This window comes from Malaya genurostris, chromosome 2, assembly GCF_030247185.1.
Source record: "Malaya genurostris strain Urasoe2022 chromosome 2, Malgen_1.1, whole genome shotgun sequence".
Classification (NCBI taxonomy): domain Eukaryota; kingdom Metazoa; phylum Arthropoda; class Insecta; order Diptera; family Culicidae; genus Malaya; species Malaya genurostris.
The window spans coordinates 295079610-295094776 of NC_080571.1; the positions used below are offsets into that span (position 1 = coordinate 295079610).

Here is a 15167-nt window from a genome sequence, read left to right on the forward strand (position 1 = left end):
GAAGGTTGGTACTAACTGAAAATGGTACGGATTTAATTCTAGTGGCGCCCTCTCATAGAAACGATACGAACTTTTCAGCCGATCTGTTAAGGAGTAAAATTGCAACAATACTCTTACTCTTACTCTTACTCTTACTCTTATTCTTACTCTTACTCTTACTCTTACTCTTACTCTTACTCTTACTCTTACTCTTACTCTTACTCTTACTCTTACTCTTACTCTTACTCTTACTCTTACTCTTACTCTTACTCTTACTCTTACTCTTACTCTTACTCTTACTCTTACTCTTACTCTTACTCTTACTCTTACTCTTACTCTTACTCTTACTCTTACTCTTACTCTTACTCTTACTCTTACTCTTACTCTTACTCTTACTCTTACTCTTACTCTTACTCTTACTCTTACTCTTACTCTTACTCTTACTCTTACTCTTACTCTTACTCTTACTCTTACTCTTACTCTGACTCTTACTCTTACTCTTACTCTTACTCTTACTCTTACTCTTACTCTTACTCTTACTCTTACTCTTACTCTTACTCTTACTCTTACTCTTACTCTTACTCTTACTCTTACTCTTACTCTTACTCTTACTCTTACTCTTACTCTTACTCTTACTCTTACTCTTACTCTTACTCTTACTCTTACTCTTACTCTTACTCTTACTCTTACTCTTACTCTTACTCTTACTCTTACTCTTACTCTTACTCTTACTCTTACTCTTACTCTTACTCTTACTCTTACTCCTACTCTTACTCTTACTCTTACTCTTACTCTTACTCCTACTCTTACTCTTACTCTTACTCTTACTCTTACTCTTACTCTTACTCTTACTCTTACTCTTACTCTTACTCTTACTCTTACTCTTACTCTTACTCTTACTCTTACTCTTACTCTTACTCTTACTCTGACTCTTACTCTTACTCTTACTCTTACTCTTACTCTTACTCTTACTCTTACTCTTACTCTTACTCTTACTCTTACTCTTACTCTTACTCTTACTCTTACTCTTACTCTTACTCTTACTCTTACTCTTACTCTTACTCTTACTCTTACTCTTACTCTTACTTTTACTCTTACTCTTACTCTTACTCTTACTCTTACTCTTACTCTTACTCTTACTCTTACTCTTACTCTTACTCTTACTCTTACTCTTACTCTTACTCCTACTCTTACTCTTACTCTTACTCTTACTCTTACTCTTACTCTTACTCTTACTCTTACTCTTACTCTTACTCTTACTCTTACTCTTACTCTTACTCTTACTCTTACTCCTACTCTTACTCTTACTCTTACTCTTACTCTTATTCTTATTCTTACTCTTACTCTTACTTTTACTCGTTACTCTTACTCTTACTTATCTTATTGTCAACGTCTTGTACGTGTAGAGTTAAGTGTAAGTTTAGAATTATATTTGACTATTTAAAACAGCGCAATTCAACAAAAACCGGACCTCTTTGCTTTTCTTATCTAAATATTTCGGAAACGACTATTTCTAGGATAGAGGTCACTAAGAGAAATAGTAAAATTGCTATTTTTCATCAAGAACTTGAAGTCAATTTTTTTTAAATTAGCCCAGCTATAATTTCTGCATTGTTTAAAACACACCAACCTAATAAATTTCGCACACCTGCTTTTTGAACATTATTGTTCCGTGTTAAAATGCTTCGTAGAATGTGCATGAGAAATACACTCGCCCATTCAAAAATAGTCAAATTGGACGAATTGGTCGCTTTACCCTAGCAAAAACAAATGGTTTGCCATATTGAAAACGAATGCAAAGTTCCATCCAACTTGTTACTCATTTCTGAAATCGTTCATCCTAATTATTCACCGATAAATAACGTAAAGTAAGAAACAAAGTACACAGTATGACAGATCCTTTTAACTATTTTCAGCGGAAGCATAAATTGCCCTTGAAACAAACTATTTTTGACTGCTGTAGTAGAACAGCATTTTAAGGAAAGCCTCTCCTGTAAACGGCGGTTTTCTTTTCATCGTTTTGAGCGTGGATTAAAAATAACTATTGGTTGTCTATTCTTCAATTTTTATGCAGTCATTATGCTTCATTAGATACTAGCAAAGCAAAGTCTTGGCATTAATTTCCTTTTGTGGAATTTGACCTTTCTGTTTCAACAAACTTCGCAGCCGATTCTTAGCAGTCTTGCATGGCTAGGTAGTACGATCCTACTGACACTAAGAATCCTTCCAGGTCGGGGCTCGAACATACGACAATTGGCTTGTGAAACCAGCGTCCTACACATTGAACCGTCAACCCAGATACTGCTACAGCGTCAATTAAATGAGCGTTCGTATGATAAAAAGCATCAATCGAACAACATTCTGTAATTTTTTCGTGGAAAAATATTGAGAAATCATGATTTGCGGTGTCCACTGTATCTCAGCGTAGACTAATTCGAAGTGAACAAATCAAAGCAGCATAGATAAAGTAGAAGTTTTTCTAGACCACAACGTTTATGTTTGATTTTTTTTTAATTGTTTTGAATTTTTGGTGGTTGTTCAAAGTGAATACTACGTTTTTGTACGATTTTGTAGCTGTAAAACCTCCCCAAAGTAACAAACAACGAAAAGGAAAACGCTGGGGTCTGATTTTTTACATTGAGAAAGTGTGTCTAAAATTTGAAAAAAAAAATGGTTCAGTAGTTTTTGAATGACGATGGACACGGACTTTCAAAATCTGCTTTCGAGAAAAATGCGTTTATAGTGTTTTGTCTATAAAATCAATGGAAACAATTTATAACTCAAGAGAGCCCGTAGGGTCTAACATTTTCAAAAAATCATATATTTTTTATAATTTGTTATATCAGGTGATTTCAATATTCCCGGTATAAAATGGACTCGCAGCTCATCCAGATATTTATATCCTGATCCTACGTGCTCTTCTAAACCATCTACAACACCTCACATCTCTTAGACAGCTATAGTACCGCTGGCTTAGTTCAACTAAACAGAAATTACAACAGCAATAATCGTAGGTATGCTTGATCTTTGTTTTGTCAGTCAAGACTTAATTAACGACTATGCCGTTATCGTTGCTCCTTCAGTTCTTGTCAAATCATGCCGTTATCATCCTCCGCTTCAAATTACTCTAGCGGTATATAAATCTGTTTCTTTCGAAAGTCTAGCGACTTATTACGATTACAAGAAAGCTAACTTCAACGCAATGAATCAGTTCCTATTTTCATTAAACTGGGAAACTAATAATTTCATATTCTATATTCGTACCTGAAAGAAAATGCCACAAACCAGTTTACCCTCCTTGGTCTAATCCAACCCTTAAGCAATTAATGAGTGCTAAGAGATCTGTCTTGAAAAAACTCACGAAGCGGCCAAACTTACATCTGAGGTCTCATTATGTGTATCTTAATAATCGATAAAAACGTCTGAACAGATCATTATACAACAGCCATCTTCTTCGAGTAATTTAAAGAAAACCCCAAAGAACTTTTAGTGTCATGGTAATGAACAACGTGAAGAAACAGGACTGCCTACTGATATGTCGCTTGGAGAGGTTAAATCATCTACCTTGCCTGATACCTGCAATCTATTTCAAAGGCACTTCAGTAGCGTTTTCTCCTATGAAATCCTCAGCAGCTCCGAAGTATCCAAAGCGATAAACAACGTATCCTCTTCGTTCCCCTGTTGGACCACACCCTACCCTTACACCGACTATGATAAGTAAGGCATGCTTTAAATTAAAAAGCTCTACAAACGCAGGACCTGATGGTATTCCTTCAATAGTACTAAACGCTGTGTTCAACATGTCCCTCCAGTTGGGAACATTTCTTGACCTCTGGAAAAAATCTTACCAATTTTGACGAAATGCTTGGTTCAAATCCGAGATTTACCAACGTTCCGCTGTATTCCTAACAATAATAGGTAACGTCTTTCTGGTCACACCAAATGCATAGCATCACCTTAGAACCGTGGATATTAGGCTTCGATGCTGGCGGCAGTTCTGAAATAGAAGAATAGAGAGCGAAGACCTCTGGTCTTCCTTCACTATCTTGTTCTCCTATTTCAGAATTGCCGTTTGTGAACTTTCAAACGCAGTTATCGTATATTTTTATTGAAGCAAATTCTTGGTATTACTTTCCTCACAGAAAACAGATATACAGGTTCACATATGAACTGTGTGTAAAATTTATTCATTCAGCGTGGCTAACGCTTGCAGATGTCACCACGATCGACACCACGCGAACCCACGATTTGAGTGTCGCTCTTACATGAGACACAAGTTTGGGTGCAACATTCACTACACGCTAGATTTTTGTTTTGCTGTTGGTTAAAATTGTAAGTTTGTTTTTGCCTTTCTCTATAGAAAGGTATTAGAATTGCTGAAAAAACCGACTTTTGAACGAAGCCATTGCACAATGCTCCGAAACGGGAAATTTGCGTGACAAAAATATTTTCACTATTAAATATTAGTTTTTTGTAGTTGGTGTCTTACAAAAGTTGTTTGTAATCAAACCTCTCTAGCTTTTTATTTGATCGAGTTACATCAATTTTCTCGAATAAAAGTAGGGTAGCTCCAGGAAATTCACTTTTTTTGTTCTGATTTTTTTGTGAAACATTCTACGGAAAAGTTGTCTTTAGAAAAGTTGTTGTTCTAACCATTGCGCACAATTTTGCTCAACCAAGTTTTTTCATATGAGCTACCAGTAAAAAGTTATGATTATTTTTTCATCAAAAACTAATCAACCTTCGAATATCAATATTCATTAGATGCCAGATCGATAAAAATGTATCCTATGCGGTTCCTGAAAGGTCATAATATAAGTAAAAATTTAGGAGAAAATTTGTAATTTTCGGTTGTAGTTTTTGTGTGTCTCATTTCTCGAATGAACAATATATGAAACACTTGTAGAACATATTGATACTATCATTTTGCCGAAGGAAGTATGTTGATACGTTAAGGCGTTTAAGAGTTATGCAATATTTTTGAGTTTTTTTAAGGTATTTTGAAAACTAATTTAAATAAGTCAAAAAAATAACACCCTTACAAGTTTTCTCTTAAATTTTTACTTATATTATGACCTTTCAGGAACCGCATAGGATACATTTTTATCGATCTGGCATCTAATGAATATTGATATTTCATAGTCATAACTTTTAACTGGTAGCTCATATGAAATTGTGCGCAATGATTAGTACAACAACTCTTCTGAAGACAACTTTTCCGTAGAACGTTTCAGAAAAAAGTTAGAACAAAAAAAGTGAATTTTCAGGAGCCACCCTACTTTTATTCGGGAAAATTGATGTAACTCGATCAAATAAAAAGCTAGAGGGGTGCTTTTTTCAGCAAAGTTGCTCAAAATACTTTGCTGTACAACAAAATCATTTTTAAGTTCAACTAAGAAAGTTAGATTTCAGTTTTCAATCTAAATGAGGACCACCCTAGTAACATTTTTCATTAAAAGGAGCGCAATTTGATTACAAACAACTTTCGTGAAGACACCAACTACAAAAAACTTATATTTAAAAGTGAAAATATTTTTGTAACGCTAATTTCCCGTTTCGGACCATAGTGCATTGTGTTATATACAATTCGCCTCAGTTCGACGAGATCGGAAAATGTCCGTGTGTGTGTGTGTGTGTATTTATGTGTGTGTATGTGTGTGCACTTTCAAAGATACCGATTTTAACAAATTTATGCTCGTTTTAAAGCTACTGTCGGCTCATTAATCAAGTTCAAAGATCAACTTTCTGTGACTTTTGGTTCCGGAGATATGACTGTATTAGTGACGTAACCGACAAAACGCGTTGTATTTTACGCGCTCAATTTTCTCAGAGATGGCTGAACCTATTTTAAAATACTTAGACTCGTTTGAAAGCTACTATCGGACCATTGATTAAGTTCGAAGATCAAATAGCAGTGACTTTTGCTTCCGGAGATATGATGGTATAAATGACGTAACCTACAAAACGTGTTATGTTCTACCGCGCAAGTTTCTCGGAGATAGCTGAACCGATTTTAACAAGTCTAGGCCCGTTTCAAATCTATTATTAGGCAATTGATCAAGCTCGAAGGTCCAATGGCTGTGACTTTTAGTTCCGGAGATATGATGGTATAAATGACGTAACCGACAAAACACGTTGTTTTTACCACTCTAATGTATATAAGGGTGCCATTATTATGGGATCACCTCTAATTTCGTGAAGCGCTGTTGTTCAAAAGTTTAAGCACCTCGAAAAACAGTTCCCATTCAAAATTTGAGCTAAATCGGATATGGGTAAGGGGCGCTGCCCGACAGTTAAAATTTGAAAACGATCGATCTTGAAAAATCACCATAGGGGGAGTACATGAGATTTTCGAAATTGAAAATTTTTTTGATGTCAAACGTCTTAGAATTGCATGAAAAGTCAAGATTTAGTGTCATCTCAAAAAAAAAATCGTCTTTTGGGAAAAGTTTTGTTATTTTTTCTAAGTTCCAGAAAGACGATTTTTTCAAGATCTATAAAAATTCCACTAAGTGGACTAAGAGGGGTTTTTAAGATTAGCATCACTCTTCTCATACAAATAGGCAACGCAAATATCAAGCGCTTGGTTGGAAGAATGATGTGACATAAACACTGAAGCATGCTTTTGTGAACTACTCGATTCAATCGGAATCAATTGGTGTCAACAAATGAGCCCAAATTGTTGCATACTAGTTATAACTAGCTACTACTTTGGCCAATTTTACTGACAGCGTACGAATTCCGTTCCGTAACAGTCAACAGAAGAGCGACTCAATTTATGTATCAAACCAGTAGTCAAATGGGGCATCGTCTGGAGAGTATGGCTGATGGGATGAGATATCCTATGACATCGTTAAAAATAGATATTATGACCACTTTGGCAACACGAAGAAGTGCATTTTTATGCTTTTATTTCTTTCAGTGCTCGACTCAAACGCATCTATTACGCTCAATATTAACTTATTTGATTTCAATGATCCATCATTAATTCGACAATTATGGTTCAGCATATCTTCGATATGACCCAATAGTAATTACACTGATCATAATTGTCCTGAAATTGATTTTAAGAACTGTTGTCTATCGTACCCATGTGCTTCGTGCAAATATTACCAAAAGTTTTGCAATGTTCTTCATTCACTTCAAGAGCTGGAATTGCAATGCAAAAATGCCATCAACGAGCTGAGAAAAGGAATCTATTTCATCATGATCAATTTTCCGTGATAAAATGGATACACGAACTGTTTTCATAGAAAAGTCAATCATAGAGGCTTTTGAGCTTACAATTGGTAATAATTAGTCAAAAAAGCTCAAAAATTAGAAAATGAAACAAATATAGACAGAATACAACCTAAATATTGTCCTTTTAACAATATACCAACTCACCATCGAACTAACAAACACGTAAAAGTGGGCAACAACAACCAGAATTACGCTCTACCAAGCCGGTAACCACGGAACACGCTTCGATGTTAGCTAACTTTACGACTCTGTGCGCCATCTGTTGCTCGGTTTCGTTGGGACAATGCCACCACCAGAGAATCCTCTCACTTTACCACCTACATCATACACCACCATTACCACCATCACTACCACCACCACCACCACCACCGTCAATGGCGATAACTTCGTTCACCTTCCCACCTTTCGTTTCTTCGAATCGTGGTACGAAAAGGAAAATGCGTGTACACATACATAAGGCGCAATCGAGAACTCGCTCTCATAAAAACGCAATACAACAGCCGAAGCGAGCATAAACATAAATTTCACGCGTACATCACTCTATGCTGACGGGGTGCTCCGGTGAAGTTTTACGAGTCCTGTCTGTACGCTCGGTGGGGACTCGGGACGGACGGCGACGGTACGCTCGTACACACAAACATCCGATCACTCTTTGCTTATTCCTTTTTATGAGTTTCTCTACGCGTGTACCATTTGCGTCCTTTCGTGAAAAACATGTGATTTTATGTTTTCGTTTTCCACTATCATGAATCGACGAACAACAGCGGCCGGCACCACCACGTTTTTAATATGCTGTATAGTATTGTAGTAACTCACATTGATTGTTTGACTTGTCGTACGGAGGTTTCGCGTACGGGCATGACTCGGGGTCTAATTACGGTCTTATCAGTTGCGACGGATCGATGGACAATCTTGTAGCGTTTTTCCAAGACATCGTCGAAACGAACAAACAAAAAAATCAACATTTTCCTACCACGAATTCAACCACTACACGCCGGACCTGCTTCTTCCAGGACATTCGGAGCGGACCAAGTATCGAACCAAAAAAACAAAAAAACGCCGATAAATCATGTGCTTTATTACTTCGCTTCGCGACGACCCCGTAGCGATTTGGCCGATATTAACGCATATATAGAATTGCGAGACCGTCCCATTCGTCCGACGGGGAATGAAATTCTGGTCTCCATGCAGCAAACAGAATGACAGTGTAGATTCGTTGGTCGCACGTTCGTGTGCAATTTTTGCTGCCAGTCTTCGATTGCTACCTTGACTCGCCTGGTGGACGGTGGACTTCGGGTGGAGAAAACGAGACGGTTTCGTACCGCTCGGGACGAGGACCCTGGATCAGAACAAGATGGCATGAATGCAAAAACCTTCGAATGAGCCCCGTGTGCTCTCCCCAGACAAGTTGCCGAAGATGTGAAGAAAAGTTGGCAGAAATCAGTATGGGATGCCCCTCGCCGGTAACCACCTGCAAACCGGACGAGCCGTCAGCAGTTGGTGCGTTGGTGTTGGTGCGCCCTCACCGAAGGGGCACCTCACGCAACATGTTTGTGCATTTGTATTTACTACCCCTGAAAAACCTCTCCGTGATCAGCGAACTCTCTCTCTCATCTCTCTCTGTCGAACTTCTCCTCCGGCTCTCCGATTCGAGTTCGCTCTTTCGGCTCATTTCCCCTTTTCGGCGAGGGGAAATAGTCATCAAAACAACCAGGAAACACCGGGTGCTCTCTGTGGGAAACGCTTACCTTCGAGTTATATACAGTCAACAGAATCATTCGCGATATGTCATCTTGTCCAGTGTCTGTGTTGTCAAGTGAAGTAAAAACAAACTAACGATCCAAAGTGACATCTACTCACACGCGAGAAGCTGTCTTCGAAATCCCGTCGGAGCGTGAATCACCCATCTACGGAGCTCGTTGGAGATTTGATCGCCACATAGTAGCAGAAACAGACTACCTCGTAACCCGAGGAGTCATCATCCGCGGGAGAAACAGATACAAGAGACACGCACACACACACGCGCGCGCATTGTGCAATCATCAAATATGCTCAGATTTTGAGGAACTCGAGAGGCGAGAAATCTGTCCATTTGATGGATCCATCGTACCCTTCACCAGGCGTTCTTCGGATGGAATTCGTCGCCCGGTGGGTGGAAGTGGGTGAAGGATGACAACGATCTCGCCAGTGAGCGTGCGCCCCAGAACAGAAAGTGTCGGTTGTAAAACTGAATGAATTATGGTACCCTCTGTAAACTTCCCTACCTGGTCCCGTCGAGTCCTACCACTGCTAGTGGCGTTATGAACGTGCCAAATAAAAAAAGGAAACTATTCGAAGATAGTAATATGCTCTTTGAAAACCGAAAAAAAAATCGAGAGTTTTCTTTGCATCATTGCAGATGGAGATGGCATTGTTCTAGAACTGGAACTTCATGGTCAAAAAGCTGCTTTGGTGGGTTATGTCGATGACAGTTTGATAAATATGAATTTGTGTTCGTTTTGTGAAACGGTGATATTTCGTGTCGGATTAATGCTGGAAAACAGAACTGTGAACATCCGTTGTCATCGGTTGATGTTCAATTCAAAACAGTAAAAATATACACTCTTTGCGATCAGAATGCCGACGGCATTCGTCTGCAATCTGTTTTGCTATTGCTAAGTTGTTTGACATTTGAAATTTCATGTTTTGTTCCTCTCGGAAGGGTAATCCATTGCTTGAAGAGAGCCTCTGATATCTACTAATCTCGATACACCTAGAAGGAGATCAAACTATTCTCATAATTACGTTGCTTCTAGCAAATCACGGATAGGGTGGTATGAAATGAATCTCCATTATATTCATTATTTTGTCGTGAATACGACTTACTTTACTATGGGGCGCCTTTTCAAAATCAGTCATATGGAAGAATGGGCAGAACTTAATCGTGAATATCTCGATTTGTATTAACTATTTCATCAAAAATATGATCAGGAATTTAGGATAATATTTTGAACAGTGTGCGATAACTACAAACAACTCAAAAATTAGGTTTTCTCAAAATTTCAAAAACAACGCGGAAAACTTTACTTTCGCTTGGGTTTTTGATGTAGTCAGGCACATATCTGCAACTGAACGTTAAAAAAAGGGGAACCGTGGTCGAAAATCGATCATTTCTTCTTGTGCGTTGGATGGAAGCAGACGTCGAGGTGAGAAGACGCATTCAAACAGCGGCATCGGAGAGCGCACCTTTTGCGTGGTTAAAAACCTTAAACGCTAAGGCGGTAGTTCTAATTTGCCTTCCGGTCGTCAGGGCGAGAAGACGCATTAAACCAGTTATGCATCATTCGGTACTGTGAGCGGATGTGTTGCGGTTTGTACGCAAAGCTAGTTTCAACTCAAACAAGAGCGATTGCATCATGCAATAGAGCTTCTGGTCGTTTGCATTGGAGAGAACGAAAACGAAAAGTGGACAACATTATATAAAATCAGCCGTTCTAATGGCTCTAAACGTTATCTAAAGAACTATTAAGATTACTTTTTTGCAAATCGAAGGTAAAAATCATCAGTTTAGTGAAAATCCAAAAATATTTGATTTGCTTCGTGCATTTTTCGCTGTGCGAAAACCGTTCGAGAAAAATGTTCCGAACTGTGCTAAATATCGTAGAGAATTCCACAATCAACAGATAATCGACGTCAAAAGTTTCACAATTCACACAATCGATCAGCTATTAATTCGAATTCGAAAGTATAAAGAAATCATGTCAGTTTTATTCGTATTCACGACATCCAGTTATGTCTCTGATATTACACTTTACACCGTACTTTTTTAATGAAATTTGACAATCTGCTTTCTCAGTTCGATTTTTTTAAATTGAACATTTACCGTAATCACACTTCACTCCAAGTTGATTAAATCAAGTAGCTTGGGGTAACTTCAGATTTCAGTAATGTTTCTGTGCTGTAGTTATTTAGTCATCAATTTTCTAAAAGTCAATTTAAAAAGAATGAACTAAATTCCAGTAGGAAATCGTTCTTAAAATGGAATGTCCAAGATTCCAAAGACATTTTTTCACGGATGTTTGTCAAGTTTTTACCAACTCTCGAACAGTTCAATATTCAGTAATCAGTTTAGTAAAACTTCCATTTGCTGCATGCCAGCAGAGTTTCACCGAACATGAACCAGTCATGTGTATTTATTTTTGCCTTTCTTATAAAGAAAGGTATTGCAATCACTGTGAATATCGACTTTTGATCAGAGGCCCGGAGAGAACCGATTTTCACAAACTTAGATTCAAATGAAAGTTCTTATGGTCCCATACAAAACTCCTGAATTATGTTTGGATCTGACTACCGGTTCCGGTGTCATGGGGTAAAATGAGCAAAAAAAATGAAAATATGTGTACTAACCTTACAATCTTATATTCAAATGAGTGGTCTAATAATCTTTTACAAAACTTCTAAATTTCACTTGGATCCGACTTTCAGTTTCTGAATTATAGGTTGACTAGTGTAAAAACTCCAATTTCAAATTACTTTCTTTTCTCAGATATGATGAGACCGCTTTATAAAAACTTTGATTCAAAGGCCCTGTGGTCCCATACGGAATTTCTGAGTTTCACCCAGATCCGACTTCTGGTTCCGGAATTACAGGGTAAAGTGTGTTAAAAGTTGTATACCATCGCTTAAAGTGGCGAAACAAAAAGCGTAAAAAATTCTTAATCGGCCTCAAAACTAATACAATCGGTAGTCATTATCAGTAGACGGTCAAACAAACCGATTCCGGTTTTTCTTTCAAGAATCAAAGAAAATGATTTCGAAGAATACCACAGTATTATAGATGATAGTATGATTAATATAACAAAGATAACATCATTACACCACTAGGTGGATTAAAACAGGTTTTAGATGTACATTGATTGGATTTCGAATTGTTTACATATTATTGAAATTCATGTTTGGTGTTTCATATCAGGTGGTCTCAGCGCTTTTTTTTTACATGAATTGGTTAATAACATTATGATATTATTTGTTTCGGAAATTCAATGATTTTTCTTATAGAAAAACACGGAAAATCTATTTGTCATGTGTACAAGAAGAGGAGAAAATCATGAAAAAGGGCTTTTTTGGGCAAAGTCTGGTCAGATTAAATTTAAATAAAACAAATTTGCCGTTAGTTTAATCCCAAATGCATTTTTTATTTATTTAATTATGCATTTTTAGTCAACTTCAAACTAATTACTGAATTTAATTAGACTGCATGAACAAACTACGAACTTTTGAGTTTACTGCAGCCATTAGGGTCGGTACGGAACTACTCTGCAATCGATTTAGCTACTTTTGTCCAAGATTTCCGTAATTTTTCTAAAGTTGTAGCTTGTTGCTCAATACCGCTCGATAGGTCGCAACTCCGGGCAGTTAGGTGGATTCGTTTCTTCCGGTACAACATGGGCACCATTCGCTGTAGACCATCCCAATCCCATTTTTGGCGTAGTGACAATATGCCAAATCAGACTTGAATAGAGAAATATCATTATGGTTGCGTACACACCTAGAAAAAATCATGTAAATTTACGTCTTCTGAGACCGACATATACGAGCATCATCAATGACTCATTCCTACATTCGATTCAACACATATTTAATTCATTCTGACATATTTTTAAGGGCAAAAACATATAAATTCACACATCTGCTTGAAATGTGGGTTAAGTTTGACACATATTGAAATCATTCTTGTAAAAATCAGTCATTTTACGGATTACGTGTTAATGAATTGTGTCATATGTAGATTTGCGTCACCAGTAACTTTCATAGTTTTTTGCTGTGTAGGAAGGGTTCGCTTCCTGAGGCATTCTTCGCGGTATATTTCTTTGTTAACCATTTCGGTAGTGATGAAATTTTGACTTGCTCAACCCAGCTACATATTGCCTGCCAAACCAAACATTTCCTAGAAAACTTGCCTTTTTTCTTCGCCCTGAAGTGCTCATGTAAGCCGTTGCTTTGCATGGCAGTATGAAAAGACATTCCGGGAGGCTGCTTAAAGTCTTCCAGCACATAAGTTTTAACGTCCATTAGCACGCAAGAAAACTTCGTCAAATATTCGCGATACAACTTGCTATCCCTGGTTTTATGCTTATAATTATGGTTCGGTATGTTTTACACCTTCAACGACTGCATACCTTACCGAGGCTTGGAAGCACGACAGTTGGAAACATTTTTATATCTAGTCACAGTACGTACCGAAAGATTTGGTCTCTTCAGGAATATTTAATCATATTTACTCACTTAGAGCCTATTGCTCATTAATGGAAATTGATCTAGATAGTCGTGTAGTGTCGATAACTGTTCTCAACTGACTAAGAGTAACACTACCGTCTACCTGTCCCGATGGTATAAGTCCACCAAACAGATAAACCGTGTGGCATCCGGCCGTTTCATTTCAACCAAGAATTGATCCACTGATTTCCTGTTCCATGTCGTAAAAGACCACTAAAACGGGAGCTCGCCAGTCAAGGTGTATTTCCGTGTCGATGACTGAATAACTGTAGGAGCCCAAAAAGGCAGTAGTAAACGGAGCATTTGTGGGCTTTCCCCTTGTGGAGCTGAAAATTCCGGGTCACAGTAAGACTAACTAATTGAAAGCATAGACACAAAATATGTCTATTTTTCGGCCTTCGCTGGGTGATGACTTAATATTCTTCATATTATATGAATTCCAGAGGAGCTAAAGCCATCAATAGTTTTGCCATCATACAATACTTAGTTTATCATGCTGCCTACATCATCTGTCTTGTCTCTCTTCAACACTGACGATTATGAGTCGTTTGTTGGTTCTGCAAAGCAAACAATTTTTGGTAAGGATTGTTGAGGTGGCTACGTAATTCACTCAAGTATCGTAGTTACCAATGATGTAACTATTGCATCTTTATCCTACGAGACAGAAAGATGCAGTTGGGATTTCCCACGCCGTTGAAAATTCGGATAACATGGAAACCCGGATACATTTAGAACATGAATTTGAGGTCTGGATTCTGGAACTAAATGTTAGATCTAACCTCCAAACCAAAACTTTGGAACTGACTTCGGAACCAGAAATTAATTCCTGAATTCAGTTTCAGAATTCATTTCCAGAACTCGGAATCGGCATACTGGAAGTACATTCAGTACTTGGATTCTGGAACAAGATTTTGGAACTGAATTCAGTTGATTTGTTCAGGCTAGAAATTAGTGTTCAGAATTCAGTTCTAGAACTAAATATGAGTCCATTTCCATAATTCTAGTGTTAGATTCTTGTTTCCGAGTTCCAAACCTCAATTTTGCTACTAGATTGTAAGCCTGTTCCTGATTTTAAATTTAGTTCTTGAATTCAGTTCCATTTCCTTAAACCTAGATTTTGGTTCTGGGGTAGATGAATAAATGAGGGCAAAAAGTACTTATTAGTTGCAAAAAAGGATGGCTTTTATCGTATCAAAGAACGCTCTCTAGCAACTCTTCACACGATTAAATCAGTGCCATATAAAAGAGACGGATATCATCTCAGCAGCAAAAAACCGGCAGGGTTCATTTAACATAGAATGGACACCAGTGCGAGAGCGAATTTCTCTCGTTGACCCGTCTGAGCACCACGAGTTAGTACGCTACTGTGGACATTCGCTCTGAACACAAACAAACAGTCGCTCATTCTCATTTTGCGATCAGATTCTATACGGACATATAACCTTTTTATAAAATGTGTCTATGAAAATATCTGTGAATGATCCACACAAGGGTTTTGAAATATTGTAACCTAGTATCATCGATTTGATTTTCTACGATAATGGTGAACATACGATTCCCTCTTGGTAAATTCCACACAGCGCCGATCATTGCAAAACTGTATTTATTTTGGTGAGGGCCGTGAAATACTTAGAGTATGAGGTGGAGCGAAGAAATGTAGAAAAATTCTTTCACGGTTCATGCATTCAGAG

General features: G+C 37.7%; 1 protein-coding gene across 2 annotated transcripts in view; it reads right to left on the bottom strand.

The window, feature by feature from the left end:
• Positions 1-15167, bottom strand: part of LOC131430642 (protein tiptop) — a 1048630-nt gene that overhangs the window by 835783 nt on the left and 197680 nt on the right. Inside the window, exon 1 of one of the 2 annotated variants that reach the window (XM_058595757.1) lies at positions 7366-8401. The exons of the other annotated variant lie outside the window; for it this stretch is intronic. The gene's annotated coding sequence lies outside the window, so the exon portion shown is untranslated. Of the gene's footprint in view, positions 1-7365; positions 8402-15167 lie in introns of those variants that run through there. 2 annotated transcript variants of the gene reach the window in all.